Source organism: Vicia villosa, linkage group LG2, assembly GCF_029867415.1.
Source record: "Vicia villosa cultivar HV-30 ecotype Madison, WI linkage group LG2, Vvil1.0, whole genome shotgun sequence".
Lineage (NCBI taxonomy): Eukaryota > Viridiplantae > Streptophyta > Magnoliopsida > Fabales > Fabaceae > Vicia > Vicia villosa.
The window spans coordinates 97,896,554-97,912,650 of record NC_081181.1 but is presented as its reverse complement, the minus strand read 5'-3'; positions in this window follow the sequence as shown (position 1 = coordinate 97,912,650).

Here is a 16,097-nt window from a genome sequence, read left to right as displayed (position 1 = left end):
AGAATTAGAATGCACAAACAACACCAATTACGTCTCATAATACACCAAATATTCATCAATTGAGATTATAACAACACATACATCATAGATTCAGAACACAGGGGTCAAATATAATACAATTGACACAATCCCTAAACCTATCATATGACTCAATTGATCCGAATTCTACATCTATTCAGCATTATCAACCCCTAACCCGATAATAGATGATAATCAAGACAAGTCCCCCCTTACCTTAGATAATTCTGGATTCTTGGTCTCTCCCTCTATCGTTCTCCTTCGCGTTCTTCGTTCCTCGGACTTCTTTCTTTCACGCTCTTTCTTTGTTCCCAAATCCAATGTTTATGAAATAATAAAATTAGAAAAAGGTTTTACAGAATCACCCCTCCTTCTTCCTCTATTTCCACATATGGCCCAAAGCCAAAACCCCATTTATTTATTAATTCCACAATTTCTTTAATAATTCTAATTATTAATTCAATAATAAAATTAAATTAATATTAAAATTATACGGGCGTTACAACTCAGATATCGCAGGATCCTTTTGACCATGCTCCAATGACTTTGCAGAGGAGTAGCCATGAATTGGAATGCCTTGTTGACACAATATGCAATGTCTGGTCTCGTGAGGGTGATGCATTGTAAAGCTCCCACAACTGATCTGTAGAGATAAGGATCTTCCAAAAAATCAGTACCTAACTTGCTTGGTTTACAACGACTGAGCATAGGAACAGGTACTTCATTTGCAGTTTCCATGTTTACTTTGGAGAGTATATCTTTTATATATTTTGTTTGTATCTGTAATACGGTGGGAGAACTGACTTTTTGAAATGTTGCGGATAGCAAGAGTCACCACCGACTTTTATTTTATCCAATTGGAAAAGCAAAAAGAACAGGAAAGACCTTTGAAAGATTTTGAGTTCGGGGGGGTAGGTTATACAAAGGGAAGGTGTAAATCACCCTTTGTGTCCATGGTTATCCATGGGCTCTTAATTGCTTAGCTCACTTGTTTGTTTGTTTGAAAAGTTTCAAGTGTCGTGTGTGAATAGTAAAAAGATTTGAATAAGGACTTTAGCTTGTAAATAAGCGTAGCCTTTTTGATTTGTTTTGAAAAGGAGGTGTGAAAAGCATTTTGAATTTTGAATTGAATGTGAGCAAGCATTTAAGAACACCTACCCTAAGATTGTCTTTCTTGTTCTTTGAGTCTTTCGGGTGAAAGGGTCTATCCACACCATAAGAGGGCAGGAAGTCTTTCAATTGGATGTTAAGGGTCATCGAGAAATTATCGTTCGCCACAAGACTGTCCCTACCATAAAGAGAGCAGGTAGTCTTGGAGAAGGATATAATAGTACTTTTAGGCAACAGTAAGGATACCTTAGCATTCGAAAGGGACTATCATCATTTATCGAGGCAACATCGAGGGACGAGATCATTTTATTCATAGGAAACTCGGAGGGACTATGATCTTTTATTCCGAGGGACTATGATGATTTGAATTCATAGGCAGCATATGCTAAGGTATCCCTACATCCGAGGGACTTGACTATATTTAGTATAATTAGAGGCAACAGGCAACATATAAGGCAACAAGGCAACCAGAGGGATTACCCTAAAGGTGTGTGGGTGCACAATCACGTGGTTAACTTCGATTACATTTATCTTGTAAAATTATTCATTCTAGATCCAGTTCATGGTTTGCACTCCCTAATTTACTAACCACAACAGTTATAAACAGTTTTAAAAAAATCTACGCTATTACAATAAACACCTGTTAATGCAGAAAAATAAAGGCGGAATTTAAAAGGCAGAAAATAAAAGGCCCTAATTACTATTACATTTAAAACGAATGAGCGACCTATACACATTTTCTAGAATCTTGCGCAATGACATTTGCAGTTAAGAAAATTAGAAGTAAAAGTATAAACCTAAAAATAAAATATTAGCCTAAAAATAAAATATTAGCCTAAAAATAAATAGACGAGAACACAACCCTAATTCATGGACAACATCAAAAAACCTAAGGGTAAAATCCTCGTTGATGGACAATACCTACCTACAACACTTAAGGCTACTAGGGTTTCTAAATTAATTGAGGCTAACTAACCTAAAAATTAATTAATGGTTGGGAACCTAATTAATTTTAAAATCGGCTAATCCTGATTAAATTATTTTTATCAACCCTAATTTGTTTAAATTAACCTAAATGAATTTTACCCTAAATTAGTTCTAATTTAATTTACCTAATTAAAAAACATTGATCCTAATAGTTAAAATGTTAATACTAATAATTAATAATTAAAAGGTTAATCTAATTCAACTAATTAAGTGTTAATCCTAAATTAACAAATTAATTATTGGTTAGTTGTTAAGATAACAAAACAAAACAAACAAAAATAAAAAAAAAGCAAAAACAACAAACAACAAAAAAGAATTTTAAAAAAACCAGGCGTGGATCTTGTGTTGCTAAGCCTTGAGGGAGCACCATGGAGATTCGCTTCTGGGCCGTTTGATCTGGTATTCTGGGAATCCAAGGGTCTGGATCTGAGGGCGCATGATGAACTCTCATGGGGAAACAGCATTGGATCTGCAAGCAAACGTGAACAAACAATTTGTGAAAATAAAGGTACGACGCTGGGGATCGAACCAGCGTCCTTATTGTCAAGGGTACACACTCTATGCCATCTGGGCCACAGTTGTATGTTGTTAATAACATCATAATTAATTAATAAATATAAATAATGGAGAACTAAATGAGATAGTCAAACGTGGGCCCCTGGGGCGTAGACCGGCCAATCAGAGGCGGAGAGAGAGAGTTGACTCTTGACCCACGAATGGGGAACCAACACGCGTATGGCCAATTAGTCAAGCAGTCCACGTGGTCATCTTCTTCCTCTGCCCATGCGGATTCAGCTGTGGAATTAATTGTGTATTTTCCTGCGGAATTGTTCGCGAATTCATCACCTTCCATCTACAAATCTGAAACACATATGAAACATGATCCAAGTTACCATAAACCTGCCCAGATCCACTAAATTGAATGTTACAAATTCAATGGTGCAATCGATTTTTCCTTAAAAGGCCTGGATCTATGGGAATGAGACACGCCCTTCATCATGCCCTAGCAATGGCAGACGGCCGTTTCTACGCCCATGCTTCATAAAAACAATTCAAACTGACCCTAAACATGACAAGAAACATGAATGTACGCATGAAATCGATTTACATGAAGTAATTAAAGAGTTTGAGATTGAAAAAGATGTTACAGCCTTGTGCAGTCGAGGGAATTGATTCTGGAATGCTTCAAGGTTGTGCAATTGCTTGGATCAACTCCTTGGGACCTCAGAAGGATGACTGTGTAACACCCTTCTAAACCCCGCGGAATATTAACATTAATCAGAGTAAAACGTGAAAAAGGGTATTACAACTCCAATAAAATAAATAAATATCCATGTCATGCCATAAAAAGGAACGATAAACCAAAAATTATTCAAGTAGCATGTTAACACAGCGAAAGATTCTTAACAACTGAATAATCAAACATTCGGAGTCGGAGACTCGTAATTCAACCATAAACCATAAACAAAACGGAAGTTTATCAGCCAATCCTAAAATAACGTTCCCGGTGTTACACGACCAGAGCATGACACAGGCCCAACTTGAAGGATAGAAAAACACTTAGAAAGGGGGGGTTTGAATAAGTGTAGCTTTAAAAACTTGACTGATAAAAATAAATTGCACAGTTATTTATATCCTGGTTCGTTGTTAACTAAACTACTCCAGTCCACCCCCGCAGAGATGATTTACCTCAACTGAGGATTTAATCCACTAATCGCACGGATTACAATGGTTCTCCACTTAGTCAGCAACTAAGTCTTCCAGAGTCTTCTGATCACACACTGATCACTCCAGGAACAACTGCTTAGATACCCTCTAAGACTTTCTAGAGTATTCTGATCCACACGATCACTCTAGTTACAACCTGCTTAGATAACCTCTAAGACTTCCTAGAGTATTCTGATCCACACGATCACTCTAGTTCCTTACAACTTAATGTAATCAATTCTAAGAGTATTACAATTGCTTCTTAAAAGCTATAATCACAAACTGTGATATTTCTCTTAACGTTTAAGCTTATTCTCACTAATATATTACAACAGCAATGTAGTGAGCTTTGATGAAGATGAAGATTCTGAGCTTTGAATAGAACAGAGTTTCAGCAAGTTAATATGAGTTGTTTTGTTCAGAATCGTTAACCTTGCTTCTCATCAGAACTTCATATTTATAGGCGTTGGAGAAGATGACCGTTGAGTGCATTTAATGCTTTGCGTGTTCCGTACAGCATCGCATTTAATGTTATACGCTTTTGTCAACTACCTCGAGCCTTGTTCACGCTGTGTCTACTGACGTTGCCTTTAATAGCTTCTAACGTTTCTTTTGTCAGTCAGCGTAGCCTGCCACATGTACTTCCTTCTGATCTGATGTTTGTGAATACAACATTTGAATATCATCAGAGTCAAACAGCTTGGTGCAAAGCATCTTCTGATCTTCTGACCTTGAAGTGCTTCTGAGCGTGATACCATCAGAACTTCAGTGCTTCTGATCTCATGTTCTTCTGATGCTTCCATAGACCCATGTTCTGATTCTGCTTCGACCATCTTCTGATGTCTTGCCAGACCATGTTCTGATGTTGCATGCTGAACCCTTTGAGACAAAGCTTCTGAGCGCTGAATTATGCATACTCTTTATATATTTCCTGAAAAGGAAATTGCATTGGATTAGAGTACCATATTATCTTAAGCAAAATTCATATTATTGTTATCATCAAAACTAAGATAATTGATCAGAACAAATCTTGTTCTAACAATCTCCCCCTTTTTGATGATGACAAAAACATATATAAATGATATGAATTTGCGATCAGAAAGAGCAGACGGCAAAAGACAAATTACACAGCTATAGCATAAGCATGTGAATATATCTCCCCCTGAGATTAACAATCTCCCCCTGAAATAAATACTCGAAGAACTTTAATAAAAGACTTCCCTGATTATTTCGGTAGAGACGATCACATAAGCTTCTGTCTTCAGAGAATTCATAGCTTCTGACTTCTGCTTCCATTGGACAGCTTCAGAACTTGAATTTCTTTAGATCCCTAGAACACTCATAGCTTCTGATTCCTGCTTCCATTTAGGACAGCTTTAGAACTTGAATTTCTTTGATCTTCAGAACATTCACAGCTTCTGATTTCTGCTTCCATTTAGGACAGCTTCAGAACTTGAATTTCTTTGATCTTCAGAACATTCACAGCTTCTGATTTCTGCTTCCCTCGGATAGCTTCAGAGCTTTGAATTTCTACCAACATCACTTCATGCTAGATTTGTATCAGAACATTGTTGAATGTACCAGAGCATCATCAGAGCATCTCTACATCCTGAAATGTTACAGAACAAAAACTAAACGACAAAAGTCAGCATGAACGAGTCAGAACATAAAATGTATATTAGAACACATGATATGTATCAGAGCCATATAGGCTAAAATAATGTATCAGAGCAAATAGAATTTTGTCAGAACAAATAGACAAATATGGATCAAATTCTATTATCAGTGCTTCTGATTCTGAAGCTTGACAGCACTCAGCTTGCTTCAGTTTCCATGAGCTTATTCTTTTTACAGAATAACGCTTCTTATGGTTTTGCTTCTTGTGTGCTTTGAAGATTCTCTTCACTTCTTTATACCTGCAAAACACTTAAACCATATAGAACTTGCAGTTCTTGTTAGTGAAAGCAACTGATTAAATCAAATCATTTATCACATATTTCTCCCCCTTTTTGTCATATCATCAAAAAACAGAAAAGATTCAGAGACAAACAAAAAGAAACACACGGAGGAAGAAGATGATTTCATTGAAGTTCAAACATCAGGTACAGAAGTACATGAAGATAAGTAAGATCAGATGCACAAAAACAGATGCAACGAAAAGAAAGAAACAACACAGACTCAATCTAAGATGGCCCTAGCCTTGACAGGATCTTGGCCAGCATCTCTTGAACCTCATTGTTGTGTCCATCTTGCCTCACCATGAAAGCTCTAAACTCAGCATTGAGTGAGCTTTGCTCATCCTATCTCTTCTGAATTTCTTCCAGAGTCCTTGCAAGACGAGAAGATTCATCAGAAGAAGCTTCACCGCTTTCAACCACAGGAATAGCAACTTAGATCATTTGCAGGGATTTCCTCAACAGGATCTGATTCAGCAACATGATCTTCAACATCTGCTTCTTGCATAGAAGCATCTCCATATTCTGCAGCAGGAATTTCCGAGTCTCCATTCTCAAGTGCCTGAAGAATGGCAGCTAGATTCCTGGGAGCAGAAGGACCTTCAACTTCTGGTGGGTCAACAACTTCTGGAATGACCAAGCTCGGGTCTTTCTCAGAAGGGTTTTCCCTCAGATAGTTAAAGAGAGTCTTGAAATCTCCGAGCAGAACAGGATAATCAGGAATAAAGATAACAATATCCCTGCATGGATTTGCTTCCATTTCAGCAGCCAGTCTTAATTGTTCCATCTCATCCAAGAAGGGCTTCTCTTCCAACAGATGTCTTCCTTTGAGACTAGCAAACCAGAAGTCTTCATAATTCCTCAGAATTCCACGAGGCCGTGGGGCAGCAGCTACACAGGCTTCCTGAAGTTCTAAAAACAGAGCATCTGATTCTCTGCGAAAGATCCTCCAGAAGTTTCGCATAGCAACATCATTCAATCCAGAACTTTCAGCAATTCTGAGATTATCAAAGATACTTCTGAGATTCCTCTTTATTTTTTCAAAAACTACACCAATAGGGTATACAGGGCGGAATTTTATTTGGGTTTTTGAAAAGGCAGGGTTGGAGGTGAAGTACGGATGAGGTTCTCTATCCAACCTATAAGAAGATTCTGCTTCAGTATCAGAATCTAACACTACCACTTCAGCTTCAGGACGAGGCTTGGGAGTGTAGTTGCAATCACGGAGCAGCTGCTCATGTGATGCAGAGGTTGGAAGAGGAGAATCACAAAGGTTGTTTTGAGAGGTGGAGGGAGTATGTTCAAAGGTGGCATTGGGAGAAGGTTGAGATGGAAAGAGAGTTTGAAGGGGTGGTATATCCAGAACAGGATTGATGGTAGGTGGAGAGGAAGGAATGGTTATAGGAGAAGATGGAGGTGTAAGAACATGGACAAAAACAGGTGATTCTGATGTGGCTTTTTCTGGTTCAGGTGTAGGGACAACCTCTATTGGTGCAACTTCTGAACGAACAGCAGGAGCAGAATCAGGTTCAGAAATGCATATACCTTTGGAACCTCTCAGAAGAGCTTTGGCCACATCCTCAGTCTTCTTTTGCTTCTTACTCTTCGGCTCTTCAATAATCTTTGCTTTGCCGCTAGAGATTTCTTTCCTTCTGACATATGCCAGAACTTCTGATTGATTCTCAGCCTCTTGAGAGACATTTTCTTCATCAGACTCTTGAAGAATCAGCTTCCTTTTTCTTGTTTTCTTCTTCTCAACAGCTTCTTTCCCTTTCTTCTCAAACTCATCAGAGACAGACTTAGCAACCTTTGCAATGACCTCTTTAGAAACATCTTGTTTCTTAGAGACAGCAGAAGGATAATCATGCTTTCTTTTAGTCCTTTCTTCCTTCTTCTTATTTATTTTCATTGGAGCACCCTTCTCTTGATTTTTGAGATATTTATTTTCTTCTTGTGATAACAGATACCTAGTTCTGACTACAGGTACCTCACAGTTGAAGAAAGTTTCAAACTCAGCAAGAACAGGTGCTCTTCTGATTCTTGTATCAGCAAAAGGTTGGGGAGTCTTACTGATAGCCTTAATTACTTTCATCTTCTTCAAAGTGAATGCATTCAGACAAGCCCCAGATGTGACAGCAAGGTCTTTCACAATACCTTCAGATTCCAAGCTTTCAACAATCTTTGAATGCACCAAAAGATTTGAAATAATCCTTCCAAAAGGAATGATTGTTCCACCTTTTTCTCTGAAAGCGTTTCTGGAATCCTTTACTGCTTTCCACAAATGGTTGAAGATGATGTAGATCGCATCAACCTTCTTCTTAGTGGCAATGCAATAAAGAATATACCTTTGCTCATTATTGATGAAATCCGAGGCATGTGTTCCTTTCCTATGGTAGAAACACCCAAGAAGGATCTTTGTCCAGATTTTGTAGACGTCTCTCAAATCCTTGACGCTCTTTGTTTTCTTGACATTTGGATAGAGAGTGGATAGAACATCTCCCAAATCTGCCCTTTGATCAATCTCAAAAGCCCCTTCAGGGTTTTTCAGATCAAACATCACTCTTAGGATGTTTTCAGTAATAACAACAAACTTTCCATGGACGAAAGAAAGTATTGATTTTGGAGCAACCACAGCATGTGCCCAGAACTCCTTGACAAGATCCGGATAAACTGGGCCAACGAACTCAGCAAACACCGAGGTCCATCCTTGAAAGATGATGTCTTCTTTAAGATGAAATTCATGTTCTTCAAGGTTGTCAAAATCAACAATAAGTTCACATAGAACTTCTAATTTGTCCTTGGGAATAGAGCATGCAACAACAGGAGTAAGTTGCAAAATTTCTTCTTGGAGATGGTGAGGAACAGATGTATCAACATTTTGGGATGAGAAGGCAGCCATGGATGCAGAATGAACAAAAGACGAACAAGAAAAGAAAACTGGGTTTTCGATTAGGGTTTTAGAAAACGGCTAAGAACTTTTCAAACAAGAGAATGCAAGAATGAAGAGAGACAAGGGAGCGAAAAAGATATATGATTTGATTTGAAAAGAATATAAGGAGACGAATATAAAATAGAGAATGAAAAAGAATAAATAAACAAAATGAATAGTTTCAGAATCAAAAGAAATCATTTTCATTAAATGACGAGTGACGTGAGGAGAGAGATCGTGGTAAAAGAAATGATTTAGAGCAGTTACCTAGGTCGGCGTCTTTTCAACTGCACGCTTCGTACTGACCGTAGAGACACGTGTTCATCATCAGATAATGGATGACAGGTGTGAAATATTCAATAGGCTTTACGCCTTCTGATTCCGATCACTGCTTCTGAATTGATCAAGTTTCTCTTCTGGAAACACTCCTTCTGAAGTGTGCTGATGTAAATCTGAATGATCTTCTGATCCATTATTTCTGATATACACAGCTTCTGGAGATTCACTTCTTTGTTCTGCAGCTTCTAATAAGACAAAACTGTATCTGCAGAAATTCTTAAGCTGCTTTGTTTCATCAGAAACAAGTTTATCATCAAACCAGATATTTATTGATTCGTCCACAATCAATGTTTCAATATTGTATATTCTGTAGCATTTAGAGCATTCAGAATAATCAAGAAGGAAACATCATTGCTTTAGAAACAAACAAAACAGATGGTTCCAAGACTAATAAACTTTCTTTTCTGATCTCCTACGAACATAGTTTCTTCAACAGATTTAAGTACCAGAACTTGGAAGACAGTCCTTCTTCCCTTCAAGTGTTGAGACCAACTTGAGTCCAGGTGACATGACATGTTGACTTTTATCTTCTTTGTCGCCAAGAGAATCTGCAAAAGAAATAGTCTTTTTCTTTGGTACCCACATCTTCTTGGGTCCTTTCTTGTTAGTTCTCCTCAAGTTCTGATTGAACTTGGGTTTAACATTGTAAGCAATAGGAGGAACATCATGATAATTCTTAATATGAGTTTCATGATATTTCCTAGGTTGTGTCACATGCTTCTTAGTGTGTGTAATGTGAAAACTTTGAGCATGTGAAGTGTGCCTAATATCATGGGAGTGGCCATACTTGAACTGATCATACAATGGCTTGTATGTGATTTTCATTTCATCAACAGGTTCAAGTTTGTATGGGGTTTCACCCTCAAAACCAATGCCGACTCTTTTGTTTCCAGACACAGCATATATCATAGAAGCTAGCTGACTTCTTCCAATACTTCTAGATAAGAACTTCCTGAAACTTAAATCATATTCTTTCAGAATATGGTTTAGACTAGGAGTGGATTTTTCTGAATCAGAAGGAGATCCAACATTATTGGATAATTTTAAAAGTTTTTCTTTTAATTCAGAATTCTCCAACTCAAGCTTCTTTGTTTCAAATTCAAATAGCTTTTTCAGCTCTTTGTATTTGAGACTAATCTGAGACTTGAATTCCAGAAGTTCAGTTAGACCGGAAACTAACTCATCTCTAGTAAGTTCAGAAAATACCTCTTCAGAATCTGATTCTGATGTAGATTCTGATCCGTCATCTTCTGTCGCCATCAGCGCACAGTTAGCCTGCTCATCTTCAGAGTCTGAATCATCTTCTGACTCATCCCAGGTTGCCATAAGACCTTTCTTCTTATGAAACTTCTTCTTGGGATTTTCCTTCTGAAGTTTTGGACATTCATTCTTGAAGTGTCCAGGCTCATTGCATTCATAGCACATGACCTTCTTCTTGTCAAATCTTCTGTCATCAGAAGATTCTCCACGTTCAAATTTCTTTGAACTTCTGACGCCTCTGAACTTCCTTTGCTTGTTCTTCCAGAGTTCATTTAGCCTTCTGGAGATCAAGGACAGTTCATCTTCTTCTTCAGATTCTGATTCTTCAGGATCTTCTTCTCTAGCCTGAAAAGCGTTAGTGCATTTCTTGATATTGGATTTTAATGCAATAGACTTACCTTTCTTTTGAGGCTCGTTTGCATCCAGTTCAATTTCATGACTCCTCAGGGCACTGATCAGCTCTTCCAAAGAGACTTCATTTAGATTCTTCGCAATCTTAAATGCAGTCACCATAGGACCCCATCTTCTGGGTAAGCTTCTGATGATCTTCTTTACGTGATCAGCCTTGGTATATCCCTTGTCAAGAACTCTCAATCCAGCAGAAAGAGTTTGAAATCTTGAAAACATCTTTTCAATGTCTTCATCATCCTCCATCTTGAAGGCTTCATATTTCTGGATTAGAGCAAGAGCTTTAGTCTCCTTGACTTGAGCATTTCCTTCATGAGTCATTTTCAAGGACTCATATATGTCATAGGCCATTTCCCTGTTAGATATCTTCTCATACTCAGCATGAGAGATAGCATTCAGCAAAACAGTTCTGCATTTATGATGATTCCTGAAAAGCTTCTTCTGATCATCGCTCATTTCTTGCCTTGTCAGCTTTACGCCACTGGCATTTACCGGATGTTTGTAACCATCCATCAGAAGATCCCATAGATCACCATCTAGACCAAGAAAGTAACTTTCCAGTTTATCTTTCCAGTATTCAAAGTTTTCACCATCAAATACCGGCGGTCTAGTATAACCATTGTTACCGTTGTGTTGCTCAGCAGAGCCAGATGTAGATGTAGACTTTGCAGTTTCATCAGCCATCTTTTACTGAAGCGTTTTTCTCTTCCTGAATCTTTTCTAAACACGGTTAAGTGCTTGCACCTTAGAACCGGCGCTCTGATGCCAATTGAAGGATAGAAAAACACTTAGAAAGGGGGGGTTTGAATAAGTGTAGCTTTAAAAACTTGACTGATAAAAATAAATTGCACAGTTATTTTTATCCTGGTTCGTTGTTAACTAAACTACTGCAGTCCACCCCCGCAGAGATGATTTACCTCAACTGAGGATTTAATCCACTAATCGCACGGATTACAATGGTTCTCCACTTAGTCAGCAACTAAGTCTTCCAGAGTCTTCTGATCACACACTGATCACTCCAGGAACAACTGCTTAGATACCCTCTAAGACTTTCTAGAGTATTCTGATCCACACGATCACTCTAGTTACAACCTGCTTAGATAACCTCTAAGACTTCCTAGAGTATTCTGATCCACACGATCACTCTAGTTCCTTACAACTTAATGTAATCAATTCTAAGAGTATTACAATTGCTTCTTAAAAGCTATAATCACAAACTGTGATATTTCTCTTAACGTTTAAGCTTATTCTCACTAATATATTACAACAGCAATGTAGTGAGCTTTGATGAAGATGAAGATTCTGAGCTTTGAATAGAACAGAGTTTCAGCAAGTTAATATGAGTTGTTTTGTTCAGAATCGTTAACCTTGCTTCTCATCAGAACTTCATATTTATAGGCGTTGGAGAAGATGACCGTTGAGTGCATTTAATGCTTTGCGTGTTCCGTACAGCATCGCATTTAATGTTATACGCTTTTGTCAACTACCTCGAGCCTTGTTCACGCTGTGTCTACTGACGTTGCCTTTAATAGCTTCTAACGTTCCTTTTGTCAGTCAGCGTAGCCTGCCACATGTACTTCCTTCTGATCTGATGTTTGTGAATACAACGTTTGAATATCATCAGAGTCAAACAGCTTGGTGCAAAGCATCTTCTGATCTTCTGACCTTGAAGTGCTTCTGAGCGTGATACCATCAGAACTTCAGTGCTTCTGATCTCATGTTCTTCTGATGCTTCCATAGACCCATGTTCTGATTCTGCTTCGACCATCTTCTGATGTCTTGCCAGACCATGTTCTGATGTTGCATGCTGAACCCTTTGAGACAAAGCTTCTGAGCGCTGAATTATGCATACTCTTTATATATTTCCTGAAAAGGAAATTGCATTGGATTAGAGTACCATATTATCTTAAGCAAAATTCATATTATTGTTATCATCAAAACTAAGATAATTGATCAGAACAAATCTTGTTCTAACACAACTGACTCTAACGAACTACTTGACGAGCTAATCCTCACCAAGTACACAAGTTACTCCTCAATCTGAAAAATATCAACAGTAAGGGTGAGTTTCATTCGCATTAACAAATGTTATAGGAATATAAACAATACAACTTCATCCATACATTATTCACCCAAATCAATTATATTCAGATAGCATAGCAACATTTATCAAATACAGTCATTCATACCAAAGCACGCACAAATTGCAACATTGGACAACTGCCATTCATGTTACAATTATACACGACAACCTAATGCAATGCGACTAAATGCATGTGGTACCAAACATGGGATAACCCATCTCACCGATCCACCACCATAAAGATTCGGCTACTTCTCTCACTAATTCCACACAATGGGAATTAGCTACCGCTGTCCCACCACCATAAGGGATACAGCCCACAACATGATTATGAAATGCATGCATCAACCACGACATGCTCATCATCAACATTCACCAACAATTCATAATCATTATTTCACAACATACAAGCATAATAATATCACAACCATTTGATATTCACCACAACATAATACATTTAATCACAACAATATATTATCATCTCAGCAATCATACTAGCTAAAACACCGCATAGCATGTTCGTACCATTACTCAATCTACTATCAAATACCAATTCACAAAACCAACAAAATGATCTTTCAATTATAATCCCCTAATATACACCATAAAATATGGAATTAATTCATCTACCATGTCCTCGAAACGGCGTACAAAAAGGATTAACGGTTTAGAAGTTACGGATTTTTAAAATAAATATTTTTCCAAAAAGCTTCGGTGGTAACCGGTTACCTAAATGATGTAACCGGTTACATCACTGACAGTAACTTTTATTTTTCAATTTCGCCCAGTGGTAACTGGTTACCTAAATGATGTAACCGGTTACATCATCGCGAAATGCAGTTCTTCGCCTATTTGAGACCATGTAATCGGTTATCTCCCTCATGTAACCGGTTACATTACTGATATAGCAGAAAAATCACTTTTCTGCAGCACTGTTTTCATCCCAAGTGCGAACCCAATCATTCCAAAACGTCCAAAATCTCATCACAATACGAAAATGCACATTTATACATACTTCTAACAGGTATTAACATCAGTAACCAACATCAAACATCATTCACAACAACTCAATTGCATCATACATCATAAATTGAACCTAAGGTCCTACAACCCCAAAACCCCAAACACCGACATATAATCCAATTCAGAATCCTAACATACGAATTCAATCGAATCATTCATAATACCCATAATAGAGGTTAATGAGAAGAATCCCCCCTTACCTCGATGTCGAATTCTTGGATGCTCTTGCCCTTCGCACTTGTTCTTCTCCCAATTTCACGTTCAATCTTCTCTTCTCCTTTTTGGTCCTCCTTTCACAATATTTTCCTCTTTTCTATTTTATGAAAAATAGAACCTTAGTTTAGTAAAAGGCTTTGCAACTGACACCCCCCCCCCCCCCAATTGCTACTTGCGACACTGGCCCATTAGCCTCATCAATTCATATTTCTCAAATAATTCAATTAATTATAATATTTAATAAAAAATTAATTAAATTAAATAAAGAAATTTATGGGGTGTTACAGACTGGATGCTTCGAAATCATTGAAAGTTGCTGGAGAAGCCTACGGCTCATGCCCTAGTTTGTTGGAAAAATTATCAACTTGAAACCCTAGCCTTTCTCTCAATTTTTTTGTCCCCCTCTCATTAGGATTTGCTTGTGAATATATAGAGAGATATTTAGGGTTGAATCCTTGGAGAAAAAGTCTTGTGATTTAATGATGTAAAAATAAAAAGATTTTCAATAGAATCTTTCTATTTTGATCACCATGCTATTTCATGCCAATTTTATTTTTAATCTCATCCATTGGATTGTATTTGATCTGAATAAATCAAGGGAAAAATATGGTGTATCAATCATATAATTATTTGATGATTTTTATTTGATTTTACTTGACTTTTAAATGATAAAAATTGAATAAAAACAAAATAAATATCATAATAATAATATAAGTTGACCATTGGGCCTCCTTTGGACTCAAGATCACGTGGTCAAGACAGATGTTAAGGCCCATTACTTAAAAATACAAAATTCCTCACTTAGGCTTTCATGCATTTTCTCAAAAATCGACCAACTTGTGCGAGCCATAACTCATTCAATATTTATCATATGGAGATGATCTTGGACTTTTTGGAAAGCCCAAGATGTCCTCTAAAAGCCACTTTGGAACATATTTTCCATTTGGATATTTTATCTTGATGATATGGCTCCTGACAAAAAAAACAGCTTTCTGCAATCCTTTAGAAGGACCTGTAATGTTTTGGCTCATATCTCCCAAATGGTGCATTTCTGGCTTTGGCTTATGAGAGACAAAGTTGTAGATAATTCAATTTCCTTCAAGATAGGCTTTGGATCGAGAATTTCTGATGTTCTATGTGAAAGTTATGGCTGGTCAAAGTTGGGTTGACTTTCTCCTTAAAAACCCTAATTTAGAAACTTAGGTTTTTGATGATTTTGGAGCTTTTCTTGATGAATCATGATCAATCCTTGATCAAATGATGAATGATACTTCATAATTAGGATGTTGACCAAAAATCAGAAGTTTCGACTGTGGTTTGACCATAGTTTGACTTTTAGGTCAACCAGTCGATTATTGATCGTTTGGGCCATTAGGTGAGCAATCTTTTGAATCAAAGCTTGAAAATTGGCATGAGGATCCTTTGAGGCATATAAGAGGTTATGAGGTCCACTTGAATTGTCATAACTTGATTTTTCTTGAGGAGAAGCAAAAACCTAGTTGTGGGTTGTTTGTTTAGGAGAGTGTGCATCCACTTAGATCTTGAGCTGTTGATACTTGGATGAGCTTGAGTATAAAAATGTGGTGGGAAAATTTTGGGGTATGACAGTATCAATACAAAGGTGTCATTGCTTCTATAGAGAACTTCCAGCCCTAGGAAATATTCAGGCTTGCCAAGCTTCTTTAGAGTAAAATGTCATCAACATATACAAGAACATATAGAGTAATACCTTGATGATTGTAGATGAACAATGAATGATCACACTTGCTAGAAACAAACCCAAAATGAATGAGTGTTTGATGTAGTTTTTCATACCAAGACCTAGGTGCCTGCTTTAGAATATACAAAGCTCTATTCAGTTTACAAACTAGAGCTTTATTTTCATGTTCAAAGTCACGTGGTTGTTGCATATAGATTTCCTCATGGAAGACTCTATTGAGAAAGACATTATTTATGTCTATTTGTGGATAACCTTGATGGTGGCTGGTTTTACCAATGGACTGAAGGTTTCATGGAAATCAAGACCATATTGTTGGTTAAAACCTTTTGGCCACAAGTATGG